This window comes from Amblyomma mixtum, chromosome 1 (genome assembly GCF_055824585.1).
Source record: "Amblyomma mixtum isolate Tamu chromosome 1, ASM5582458v1, whole genome shotgun sequence".
Classification (NCBI taxonomy): domain Eukaryota; kingdom Metazoa; phylum Arthropoda; class Arachnida; order Ixodida; family Ixodidae; genus Amblyomma; species Amblyomma mixtum.
The window spans coordinates 178,126,612-178,139,040 of record NC_143012.1 but is presented as its reverse complement, the minus strand read 5'-3'; the positions used below and the strand labels follow the sequence as shown (position 1 = coordinate 178,139,040).

Below are 12,429 nucleotides of genomic sequence, written 5' to 3'. Positions count from 1 at the left end.
AATAGAGCCATGTGTGGCTTTTGTTTCCCAAACCACGAGGTGGTTAGAACGAGCTTCACGATTTTTTGCTCAACTGGTGGCAGGCAAGATGGTAGAGTGCTGCTGTGGAGCAGGCGTTGTCCACAGAGCTAGAGGCCTGTCTTCAGTCTGCGGAGGACGAAAGAACGCAGAGGCGCTTTGAATTTGTATGAAGAATGAGAATGATTGAAAAAAAAAAACACATTCAGACAAGAACATTATGCAGATGAAAGTAGTTTTAGTAGTAGTGTTTGGCCATATACAATATATGCCTTCGAGGTGAGGCTAAAGGGGAAGACGAAGCATGCCTCCTGACGAGGCCTACACCCTGAATGATACATCTTGAACAACGGTGGCCGAACAGACGAAAAAAAAATGCACTTTCAAAACAGTCAACAAAATTATCACACTAGAAATAGAGAATAATGATAAACAGTGCAAACTATGCTGAGCAGCAATTAGTAGTGAACAAAAACTTTCATGATATGCACATTCAGATAGAAAAGGATACAAGGCACAGACAACCAAGCATACAGAGTGAGCTGAAGTTTATACAGGAGGAAAAAGAATCTTCAAAAGACAAATAGGCATTGCACAAGGTTAGAGTTTGGTTATCTATAGTTTGTTTCCATAGTTAGGTCTTGTATTAACTTTTCCTGAATAATAAGCATTTTGGAAAGAACTGAAACTATGCTTGAACTCAAACTGTAGGAATTATGAACATGAAATGTTTAGAAAAGATTTGTTTCGGCGGCTAGGCTGGAATGTAATAACGTAGAGCTCTTTTCTGAAGTGAAAACAATCTATATGAATTGGTTTTATTGCAGGTACCCCACACCATGTTGCAGTATACAAGATGGAAATGAACAAGGGCGAAATATGATTCTTTTTTAACCTGCAGTGGTAGCACATGCTTAAGCTGCATGCCTAGAAGGCCGTTGTGCAGTGCAGCGTGGTTTGTGCTGCACTGTATAATTTTGGCCGCCATCGAGCTATGGAGAAAATGCCTCCTGCTCTGTTGCACACGAACACATGCAACTTTTAGCAGCCACAACCACAGCGGCAACCACTGCCTGTGGACTCGCAAAGTGGCTTCAGAGCCAGAGGAAGCATCATTCGGCACCACTTCACACAAAATTTGGTAGTCTGAACATGACTTGCTGCTTCAAGGAACAATCTGTATATTTTCGCTGTTTCTTGAGCTCTGTCTTCAATGCAGCAATTTTGAGCTGCAAAAGTTGCAGTTCAGCGTTTTCATTAGCACTGTGAAGTGCATGCAGCTCCACTGCATTCTTCATGTGCAGCTCATGTTCCACTTTTCCTAGGAAACGTTCCTTTCGTTTGCATTTGTTATCCGCTGCTACAGCCTGAAGACGAGCACTCGGGTCTGTGGCAAGCAGAGAGATTCTTTTTGGGCAGGCATGGCCTTGCATTGGTGGTAACCAGCTGGCTATAGAGCAGGAAGAGTGGTTTCTTCGGAGGAGGTGGCCAGCACCAGCGCATTGTCTTGTTGGTCGTGTAGGTTGCTGGGGCAACCTCAGCAGCCTTGCCACTTTCAGCCACTTGGCTACTTTTCATTGCTTGGCTCCATGGGAAGTCTATGGCTCCATGGAACTCTGAAGAATTGTTTGTGAATTAAACATGTTTCAATAAACTCTCAGTTGGTCTAGTGCTCATAAGCTTAGAATACGCGTACGTGTCCCCTCTTCACTCGTCTAAAGAAAAGTGTTGCGGCCCTAAATAAATGTCCGCACTAAACAGGGAAAGTTAGACGAGAGGTTGCTTGGGTATTTGCCACGCGGCAGTAGAAATTCGCCACGCCACCCGCAGCTCGGTTGTGCTTTGGTGAGCAAGTGCGTTTGCGGTCGTCGTTAAGCACGCTACGCGTCTTCACACAAGTTTTGCAGACTTTGGTATCTTGACGACTGATGCAGTCGGCACGCTCTTTTGCTTCTGCCAAGGCCCGGTTGTTGCATCACTGATGCAACAACATTGCTTACTCGGCAGTGCTGTAATATCGCGTATCATTTGCTGTCATATTTAGCATGTAACAAAAACTTTGGAGAGGTCTTTTTTCTGCTTATCTGAGCTATCTACTTCCATTGCTCTGATTTTGTGACCTTCATACTTGTCTGCAGGTCACAAGCTTTAGAGGCATCCAAGTGTCACTGACTGAAGTGGCCAAACGTCCGGATGCCACATATTTTTATTTGCTAGAGAAGAAAGTATGTGACATGAAGGAGGCACAAAATCCTCTTTGTTAGCGCTAGCCAGCCAAATACATCGCTCGTCTTCATCTGACGGAAAGCGATGCAAATGGAACAGGTCGCAGCCGCACTGATGCCGCGGCTGTTGACGCTATGCACATGTCTCTGCGGCTAGTTTTTTCCGCTTGCGATAGTTGTTGGTGCAGCGAAAAACAGCGCAGTGGTATCCTGATGACCTCGGCTCACGATTCATGTTCACACTCAGCGTCAAAGCACGTAAAAACTGTTTTCTCGTGCAAAAGACAGCGGGACACGAACGTCACTCAACGCGTACCCCGCCGCCCGCGCATACCATGAGGAGAGGAGGAGGAGAAGCGGCGGCGCGCGCGCACCGGTTCGAGGCTGTTTTCCTCTTCGCGCCGAAAACGGTCTATACCACCCCTTATAATTGTAGTAGCTACACGCTTGCTCTATTGGTAGGCACACTTCTATATATATGACAACCATCAAGAAATCCCACACCTTGGGGGAACCCAGCAAGCGCTGCAAACTGCCTCATATGTTCTGCTAATTCGAACAACTTGGCAACACTCGGGGAATATTATGTTCACAGAGGAATGGCTGACGCCGAAGAGGTTGGCCACCATCCTGTCTTCCGCAGATGAAGCCAAGCTCTAGATCGCGATGGCTGACCAGCCAATTAGATGTGTCTAATTATGCTTCGGTAGGGCCTTTGGTGTATTTTCATTACAAAATGTAATATACCTTCCCTGAGCCACCGCTTTGGTTCATGTCACCATGCCAGCACATGGGGAATGATGCCTGGTTTTGTGTGTGGATTTCCCTTATGTGATTGAGAAGTGGCAGTCATTTGGGCACCATAAGTTGTGCTTGGCCTGCACTGGATGTTGCCGCTCAATACGGATCTTTGCACACAGCCTTAATCTAGGGTACAAGTTCCTTGCAGTTGTTTTGTTTCGCAGCTGTGTGCAGCTTCTTGGTGACGCTTAAAATGCATGTTAGAAATAAATGGAACTTAGGTAATATATTCCGTAAATACACTGAAAATAACATTTTATCAACCACTGTAAACCTGCAGCTGCTGATACTTTCTGCCATGTGCCTCGTCGGTGATTGAAGCTTTGTTGGTTCGGAGAAAGCACTTGATCTGTGTATGACGGTCGTTCACCAGCACTTCTCTCTCCAGAAAAGCTAGGCCTTGTTTCAGGCCCTATAACAGTAGTTCTGAATTAGGCGTACGCGTTCACTTAACTACATCAATGCACTGCTGTGAACGCAACCGCTTAGCACAAAAGCTACAACACTGACAGAAATGCACATGGCTTGCCAAGTGTCCTGTATTCCATCTGCCGAAGTGCAGTTATGTGCACCAGAATACTCTAGGAACACAGCAGCCTGTAATGCAACCCATTCAAATTTATCTAAATGCAGGGCTTGGGGTAAAGAGGTATACGATTTTTGTAATTCCAATAATACTAAGTACAAGGACACCTGTGTTCATCTAATATATATATTATCTTTGGCAACATGCTATGCCAAAAGCGTGAATCCTGCTAATGTATTTTTTTCATGCTGCCATGCTGCGAAAAGATAACTTATGGCATGCAACACTACAGGCAACAGAAAGTATTCATGCCAGCTGTGCCTCACACAACAAGAAATTCCTCAGGCGTCAGGGGCTGTTTTGGCAGCTTTCCCAATGCTCTCTTCCTGGAACAAGCCGTCCCGGTGGCACTCCTTTTTATGAGGACATCGTGTCCCCATATTGCCTGTGCCGTGTCCTTAACAACCAAAGTTGCTTTTTATTTTTAAATATTTTTTTAGCACATGTGCCATTATAACTCCTTTTGTCAAATGGAACTGTGGAAAGAAGAAAATAACGGAGGAATTATAATAACACCTTGCTTGAGATCACTAGAAAAAAAGGCATCCAAATAAACAAAAGAAGTTGTGGGCGATTCCTCTGCGTGGGGACGCACAGGGAGTGACTCGAGGCAGGTCTTTGTACAAAGAAGGTTTTATCTCGCATTGCAGGGGGGTCGGGCGTCGTTGGGCAGGTTGTCCTCGGGCAGGGCAGGTGTCCAAAAGCGCTGGTCCAAAAAGAGAGCCAGCCTTGGCGGTCGCGCCTTAAGAAGGCTTCCTCGCCTAGCCTCGCTCCCCCCGCCCCACCACTCGGGAAGAAGGGTTCGAGGCTACCCGCGGTGAGCGGCGCGGGATTTGAGCTGCCCGTGAGCGGACCCTACATCTCCCCCCCACTCAAACGTCCATCCCAGGGTCCGCCAGTAGGCGTTCGATGACCTCCGGGTCCGGGTCGGCGTCCATGGTGTCGTCGAAGGGGGGAGGGGAGCTCGCCGGGGGGCCGCTCACCGCTAGATGGATGGGCTCCTCACCAGCCGCCTGGGGGAGCGAGGCGCCTGGCTCCACGGGGGGCCCTGCCGGGAGCGCCCTGCAAAGCTCCTCGGCCGCCGGGGACAGCATGTCTGGGCGGCTGGACTGGAGGATGCGGAGGGCCACCTCCTCCGGGCTGCCCCTCTGCAGTGGCGCAGCGGGGGAAGGTGCTGCAGCCGCCAAGCGCTTCTCCGCCGCCTCCCTGCGCGCTCTATGCAGCGCACCGGCCTCGTGACGGAGCCGGTGCACAACAAGTGTGCCGCAGAGGGAATACAGGCTGGCCCGCTCCTCGTCATTGTACACGGCCGGTGGCTCCTGGTCCCTCTCCTCCAGGGTCAGGCCGCGGAAAGTCAGCGGCACTTCCTGGAGGTCACCGCCACGAAGGGGCTGCGCCTGGTCCCGCCACCTGGACCGCGCGCAGTAAGAGACGGCCGCTCCGTTGACGACCGTGGTCCAGGTGGCCACGTGCCGCAGGACCCTGGGCTGCTTGGGTTGCGGCTGCTCGGCGGCTGGAGCGCCGGCTGGGTGCTGAGGGGGGCCCTGCGCTTGATCGTCCCTGGCCCTCTTGCGTTGGCCTGCACCACTGGGAGGTTCTCTCCAGTGGTTAGGCGCGCGGTTAGACTGGCGGTGGGGGCCACCGTGGCTCCTGCCGCCGGCCGGGTGGCGCGCCTTGATGGTGGCCACCGTTCAACGGTGGTCTGCCTTCCCTTCCGGAGTCCGAGCCCCGGGTGTCGGTCCACTGGAGCTTCCTAGAAGGCATACTGAGAGGGCGAGAGCATTCCGGGCTGGTCTCCAAACTTCTGGTGCTTGACAATATGAGATCACGTTGTTAGTAACATATTTCTCATGAAGTCATTTGGAGGAACACATTCTTTATGCAGTCAACAGGGACACATAACAATGATCAATTAAATCTAATGAGGGGAAAGTAAGAAAAGGAATTACATTTTTTTTTCAACTTCAAACATACCATAAATCTGTGCTTAGTTGCAATGAGCAAGTCTGACAGATTTTTTTAGTGCCAAGAATTACTACTACAGGGTTGCGATTGTACCTTAGACAGTCTTGATAAGTAAATAAGTATATACACTGTGGCTCCTTTTAATCTTCACAGCTTCACAAAAAAAATGATGGCAATGGTCACATGAATGCTGCCATCACTGAGTGCGTTTTGGGCTCAACAAGAGCTAGATAATGGTCATGGCTATGTATCTAAGTAGCTAAGATTTAACAATTATGTTCTTAATCATTTTCGTGCGGCATAATGTAATCACACTCTTGAAAACTGCATTCATTGAATCCTAATCCAATTTACAGAAGCTGTCTAAGTGGAATAGGTTTTCAGATATTCATGTGCGCCCAGTTCTGATGCATGCTGAATGACACTGTAGAGCAAGGGGCAGAAAAAATAGGGAATTGCTTCATGAATATTCAAGAGCTATACTGCACTTCATAAGTAGTTTTCAAGATTGTGACTGCAAGGTGCAGCGCAAAGTGAATAATTAAATCGGTAATTAACAAAATATGCCTAATCAGTCGCATAGACGTAGCCGCTATTTCGCTATGAAGCTGCAAAGATTAAATGGAAATCATACTGGGAAACATGCTCACACTTGCATAGCTAGTCCATTCCTGCAAAGCAAGTCAGCAATTGTTGGACATCACTACACGCGTTTGTCCTCCCCCTCACTTTTTGTATTCCGCCTCGGCAAGCATCGCGGTAAAAGGCCTCCCAAAACTCAATGATCTTCGTAATAACTCTACAGTCTAGTGGTACAATAAAAAAATTTGTCCCAGCTCCGTAGCTTTGACGCTCGAGTGCCGTACAAAAGTTGATGGATTTGACGCCGGTCACTGCGGCTGCATTTTGATACAGGCCAAATGCAGAAAAACTCTAGCGAAGAGATATTTTAGTGGGTGTTAAAAATGTGAAGTGGTCAAAATTTATCCTGGCACTCCACTAAGGCCTGCTTGTAGGCAGCGTACCTTATTGTACTTTTTTGCTGTGTTACGTCATTGAGCCTTTCATTTTTGCTGTTGTGTTTTTGTTGCTTATTATTAATTTGTGGCCTTTGTACTTTTTTTTCTTAATATTTGTACTTACCTATTTTCTGTATGCTCACCCTGCGAAAATCCCTTCCTGGGATTGCAGTATTAATAAATAAATAATAAATAAATAAGCGTGCTTTTTCTGGCAGGAAGCCCAGAACGATTCCAACGCATGAATGCTAACCGCGACTTGGAGGTGGTCTGCCGTTTTATCAGAGCTGGCAGCGCGAACATTGATGTTGATCAGACAGTAAAAGAGAGCTATACAAGGCTCCCCACAAGAAAAATGTTCCCCAGTCAATCTATCGCCGAACAAAGAATAATAAGTTGTGCTGGCATGTGTCCCTCGTGAAGAGACGCAAGTACAACGGAAAGACAAAATATTCACTTACCAGTTGTACCCCGGAAAAAATCCTCGGGCACGAAGTGCGCGCTGCACACCATCATCGTTTTCGTGACAGGCTTCCGGATGCGAAGTTTCACTGTCCACTCCTTTTTCGCTCGATCGTCACAGGGAAACGAGTGCAGGCTTACCTCGCCTTTGACTGCACGCTTCGTGCACTGCGGCACACAGCACATTTTATTACTTTTGAACTTCTTGCTCATAGTGAGCAAATAATGTGCCAAAAGAATGCCACTGCGTGAGGTGAGAAAAGCCGCCGTAAAAATGATCTGAAGCCAAACACAACTCAAATGCACCACACCACCGATGCCAACTGGCCGCGGACGCCGCGGGCATCCCCTGATGGAGGGTTACGACGGTTGCCGCATGGCGTCGCTACCGTCTGTGAAAGTTGCGAATCAGGAATCTTGTGATGAAGGCACTAGATCAAGCGACCTTTTCACCAATCAGGAATTTTCGTGACACGGCCGGACGCCACTTTTTCCCGAGTACGTAACCTTTAATGCTACCACATTAAAATAACTTTGTTTTATTTTTAAACTATATGACGGAGATCTTTCGCCAACTACCGCCCGCTGATCATAGCAGCTAACCACAAAGTTGCATCTTCCTTCTCGATCTCGACTACAACATCTAACTACAACAAAGTAACATCACAGCTAACTGATGCTGCAAAATGTAGCGACTAAAGTTCACATGCAGATTACTCTCACACAAACTTACGACCATGGCAAAACGTACCGCATGTTGACGGGACACCATACTCGTGATGTTTGATCCCATCGTGTCGTGAATGTGGTCTCGTCGGTGAATACCACATGTTTCCAGTCATCCACAGACCAGTCAGCATGCTCTTGAGCGAACTGAAGCCGCTTTGCCTTGTTTTCCGCTCGCAGGAGTGGCTTTCTAGCGGCCGTTGTGCTTCTGAGTCCTGCCTCATAGAGGCGTAGCTTGACGGTTGTGGCCGATGCTTTAAGTCCGAGCTCAGCCCTCACTTCCTGGACTGAACTTGTCGGCTAGTCTGCCACGGCTGCTACAATCTGCAAGTCTTGGTCAGGGGTAGTCACCCGGTGACGGGGCTGTCGAGGGGCATCCTCAATGCGTTGTTCGTCTCTGTATGCTTGAATGGTGCGGTTGACCGTTACAAGATGATTGTTTGTCATAGCAGCAATAGCGCGCTGAGAATATCCCCTTAAAGACAAATCTACGATCAGTCTTCTTTTTTCTTCTGGTACTCTTGGCATTGTGCTTCAGTCGTGAGCAAAGAAGGGAATGAAGCACTACCGAACAAATATAGCCCTTTTATCGCACTGCGATAAGAATGTTTCATACAACTGCGAACTGCAGATGACGACGTATGTACGGTTTCCTACTATAGGAAACAAAGCGGGGACTTTCAGCGTCATGCTTACGCTTCGAGCCAAAAGAGGTATAATGCACAACTGATACACGGACCCTCTGTCGCGCAGCGATAAGAAGAGAATAATTCGTCATTTGGTGCCCGTTTCCAGAGGAAACAGTGCTGTCATGATTGTAGGGGTGATACCAAGCACCCTCAGATATTGGAACCTGTTTTAATGGCTCAAGTAAATGACTTCTACTCCGCTGGAAATCATAAGGCGAGCTGACTGCATTCGATTCGCAGTCTAATTCACTGCGATGTCATAACCGCCTTCGGAGTTGCAATCTGTACTCAGCGGCATGCTACAACGTTATAAAGGTTTCTCCTCGCTGATACTTGGGATGAACTGAATACAAATTCAATTGCAACGCTTTTTGATCTCTTTACATGAAGATTGCAAAGAAAATGTTTGCAAATAAGCAGCAATTTACGGCGGTGCTTAGGCGAGTTAAATCCCTAGCGCATGAAGGACGCGGTGCGGGTAGCATCATTATCATCACCAGCCTGACAATGCCTACTGGAGGGCAACGGCCTCTCCCATATTTTTCCAATTAACCTGGTCCTGTGCTAGCTGCAGCCATGTAAACCCGCAAACCTGTTACTCACATCCGCCCACCCAACTTCGTGCCGCCCCTTCTGTGCTTGCCTATTGGAAGTCAGTCTGCTACCCTCAATTACCAACGGTTACCTTGCCTTCCGAATACATACTCTGCCCATGCTCATTTCTGCATCTTAATTTCAACTAAGATGTCGTTAACTCACGTTAACTCACTCTCTGCGTCGTCCTACGTTTGAGTTTGAACCCTTTTAGTAACCCTCCAGTTTTCTGCCTCATGTGTAAGTGCTGATAAGATGCAGCTGTTACATACTTTTCCTTCATATCTGCAAAAGTCTTAAACTGCTCCTCACATTCTATAAGGACATTAATCACTGCTTGCGTTGGATAAATGAGGTTCTCAGAATTTTTCACGTACTATTTAAGCTTTAGCATCCAACAAGGGCATTTTTGCAGTCCCTACAGTTACCAATGGACTTCATGACAGACTTGACCAGGAATCCTCCCAGACAAGCAAGGATGTCACATTCTGCTTCTGTGAGAGCACACACAAACAGGTTTTCCAGCTCTTCAGGCTCTTGGTTTTGTCCTTCATGTCTCTGGATAGTTGGGTCAAGGAGGTCAGCTAGATGCAAGCTGTCATCAACCTCGTAGCTAGAATTTGTAGGTGTGTGTATGAACTATCCAACACAAATCAGCTTCAGTGGACACTTAACGTTGTATACACTAGGGACCGGCTTCTTGAGTCTCAACACAGAGAATATGTTTTCGAAACAATCTTGTATGAGCCGACCAAGAAGCACATACTTGTAGCTTTGGTTGTCCAAGAGGTCTTGCGACAGGCTGAGAGCAACAGTGGTCGATACCAAAAGGCCAGCTTGTAAAGGCTTCCAATGTGCCGTTGCTCCCATTTTCATTTGACGGAAAGTGCTGCTCGTCAGTTCCAAAAGTGCAATTGCCTCTTTATGCTTTGAAGGATCTATATCGCTCAGAGCAACAACCGGATGTCTGGCCGACATAAGGATGTACCACCTGCTCACGAGGTTTAAGAACCACGCTGTAGCCTCTGCTTTGCGGGGCAAAATATTTTGTTGGATCAAATATTGGATAGGAGCAGGATCCTCACGGAACAATTGCACAGCAATGTTCACTTTCAGAGTAGTGAAATGTCCACTGCTGATGTGGATTTCCGACAGCCTATTCACAATCTTCAGCTCACTTTGACAGTCGTACTTCAACACTGCTTCAACATGCTCCACCTTGACAGTGCCAGAAGGAAGGCTTTGCTCCTTAAAGGGACCATGCAAAGAATTAAAAGCCGCTTGTAAATGTTAGAAGTGATGCTCAGAAGCATTGACACCAATATGAGTCTTTGGAACTGAGGCGGCAATTTATAATGAATTTTTAAAAATCGTGTTTTTAAAATTCGCGGGCCGTTTGGTGTCTTCGTAGGGAGCCATTTTGGAACCAAAGTCGGGAAAACAGACATCACTAGTCCCATGACGTCGGCAGGCCACCACACGCTGTCATTCGCTCGAGCCGCGGCAGCTACGATGTCACGGGCACACTTCCGGTAGCGGTGAAAATCGTCTGCTCGAGCCGCCGCGTGACCCCCTCGGGCAAGCGCGAGCCAGCTAGGCATTGCCTTCGCGCGTATGGTTTCAATTTACCTCTGCCGCCTCTTTCTGTCGCGAGTTCGGGAGCCAAGAAAGCGCAGAGACCGGAGAGACGCTGCCGACGCACGCTGCTCCTCGGGAGTGCGACCACCGGAAGTCGTAAACCGAATGTCAGCGAATGACGTATTCATGGGCGGAGCCCAGTCCCGGAGCTGTTTTCTTTATTTTTTTTATGGTGCCCCGCGCGTACGAGTTGAGGGGGGAGAGGAGGAGCGTGATTTTTAATCGTCTATAACTTCGTTGTTATTGATGCTAGCTCAAAAATTCTTGCGCTGGGGTGACGAGTGATGGATTGCCTATCTTTACGTAATCTCAATAAATTTATTTCATAGTCCCATTAACAGTTTCTTCACCCAGAGTGAATTCTCCCACTCGGAGCAGTTGGGCACGGATGTTCTTCAAGACGTGGGCGGGGTCAGCCATAAAGAATAGCTGCCTGCCATGGAGGTGCAGGTGCGGAATACAGCGGACAGTCTGTGAGTTTCTGTGGTTGGACAAGCCAAGCAGGCGCCAAACTGCATGGTTGGCAGCTCCCATGTCACTTGTGACAACAAGCACTCTAAGCGAGATTTGAAAACAAAGCTCAATCAAGTGGAACATAATGTCCTTCAAAATAGTGCCATCTATCGACCTTCCTGTGAAGTGATGGGCGATAACCTGTTTCCATCTCCTGTTCACGCCACCAATCATGAACACAAGAGCATGGTTGGCAACATCTGTTGCGGACTCCGGCAATGTAGTGCTCCCAAAAAAGCAATCAAGTGAGCGATCGTGGTCAAATCCTTGGGAGATTTCCATCTCATCCATGAAGAGCACACAGTCTTTTTCTGTGTCTTGCATTGTGGCTACTTTGGATTTCAGGACATCAAAAGCTTCATGAAGAACTCCAGGCAAAAATTTAATATTTTGAAGCCTTCGTATTAGTGTCCTATTGCACGGCAGTGGATATGACAATGATCTTAATAATTCATAGCCTGCTGTTCCACATGCGTGCTTTATTTGAAGGGCCTCTCGAATAGTCTTCTCAGACCACTTAACTCTTTCCGTACCATGGGGGAAATGACCATTTTTGAAGGTTTTAGTGCATTTTTTTTTCTGTAAAAACTATTGCATTCAATATTTATTGCAATACCGAAAAACAGAGCTGAATAAAGGTGCTTTTTATTCATATTAGTTTAACTAACAAATTGCATGTTGCAACGAAAAATTTTTTTTGCTAAAGTTGAGATTTTGGGAAAAAATTCAACAAAACTTGCAAAGACACGCTTGTATTTAAAAAGAAAAAAATGTTAAAAATTTTCTGAAATATGCAAAATGTTTGTTACTCTATTGGTCACTATCTGCAGAAAAAAATCATATCTATCTTGAATAGTATTCTTGCTACAAAACAATAACTGGAAACCCTAAATTGTGCATCGGAGCGCGGTCGCCTGTGTTTCAGGCTGGTTTCCATCATCACTCATGTCAAAACTGAAGATTCTTCAGCACCTTGCAACATTTTCAGGCTCGTTGTTTGCACAGGACATCGGTTAAATCACTCGCAGACGAAATGGGGTCCTGAGATTTGCTATGTTTTAGAGCGCGTGGCACGCACGTGGAGGCTGCCTAGCGACTTTGATGATACCGCATCTTCGGAGCGCGTTAAAAAAAATGCTGTTCTGTAGGGGCAAAAAAAAACTATCGGAAACAAAACTTCAGTTTTCCGGCTA

General features: G+C 47.1%; 1 protein-coding gene and 1 pseudogene across 1 annotated transcript in view; one reads left to right on the top strand and one right to left on the bottom strand.

Annotated features, from left to right (window-relative positions):
• The window catches only part of LOC149370054 (uncharacterized), a 115,426-nt gene that overhangs the window by 75,578 nt on the left and 27,419 nt on the right, over window positions 1-12,429 (top strand). The gene's annotated exons all lie outside the window — the stretch shown is intronic.
• LOC149370055 (uncharacterized) lies at window positions 1,369-10,372 on the bottom strand (annotated as a pseudogene).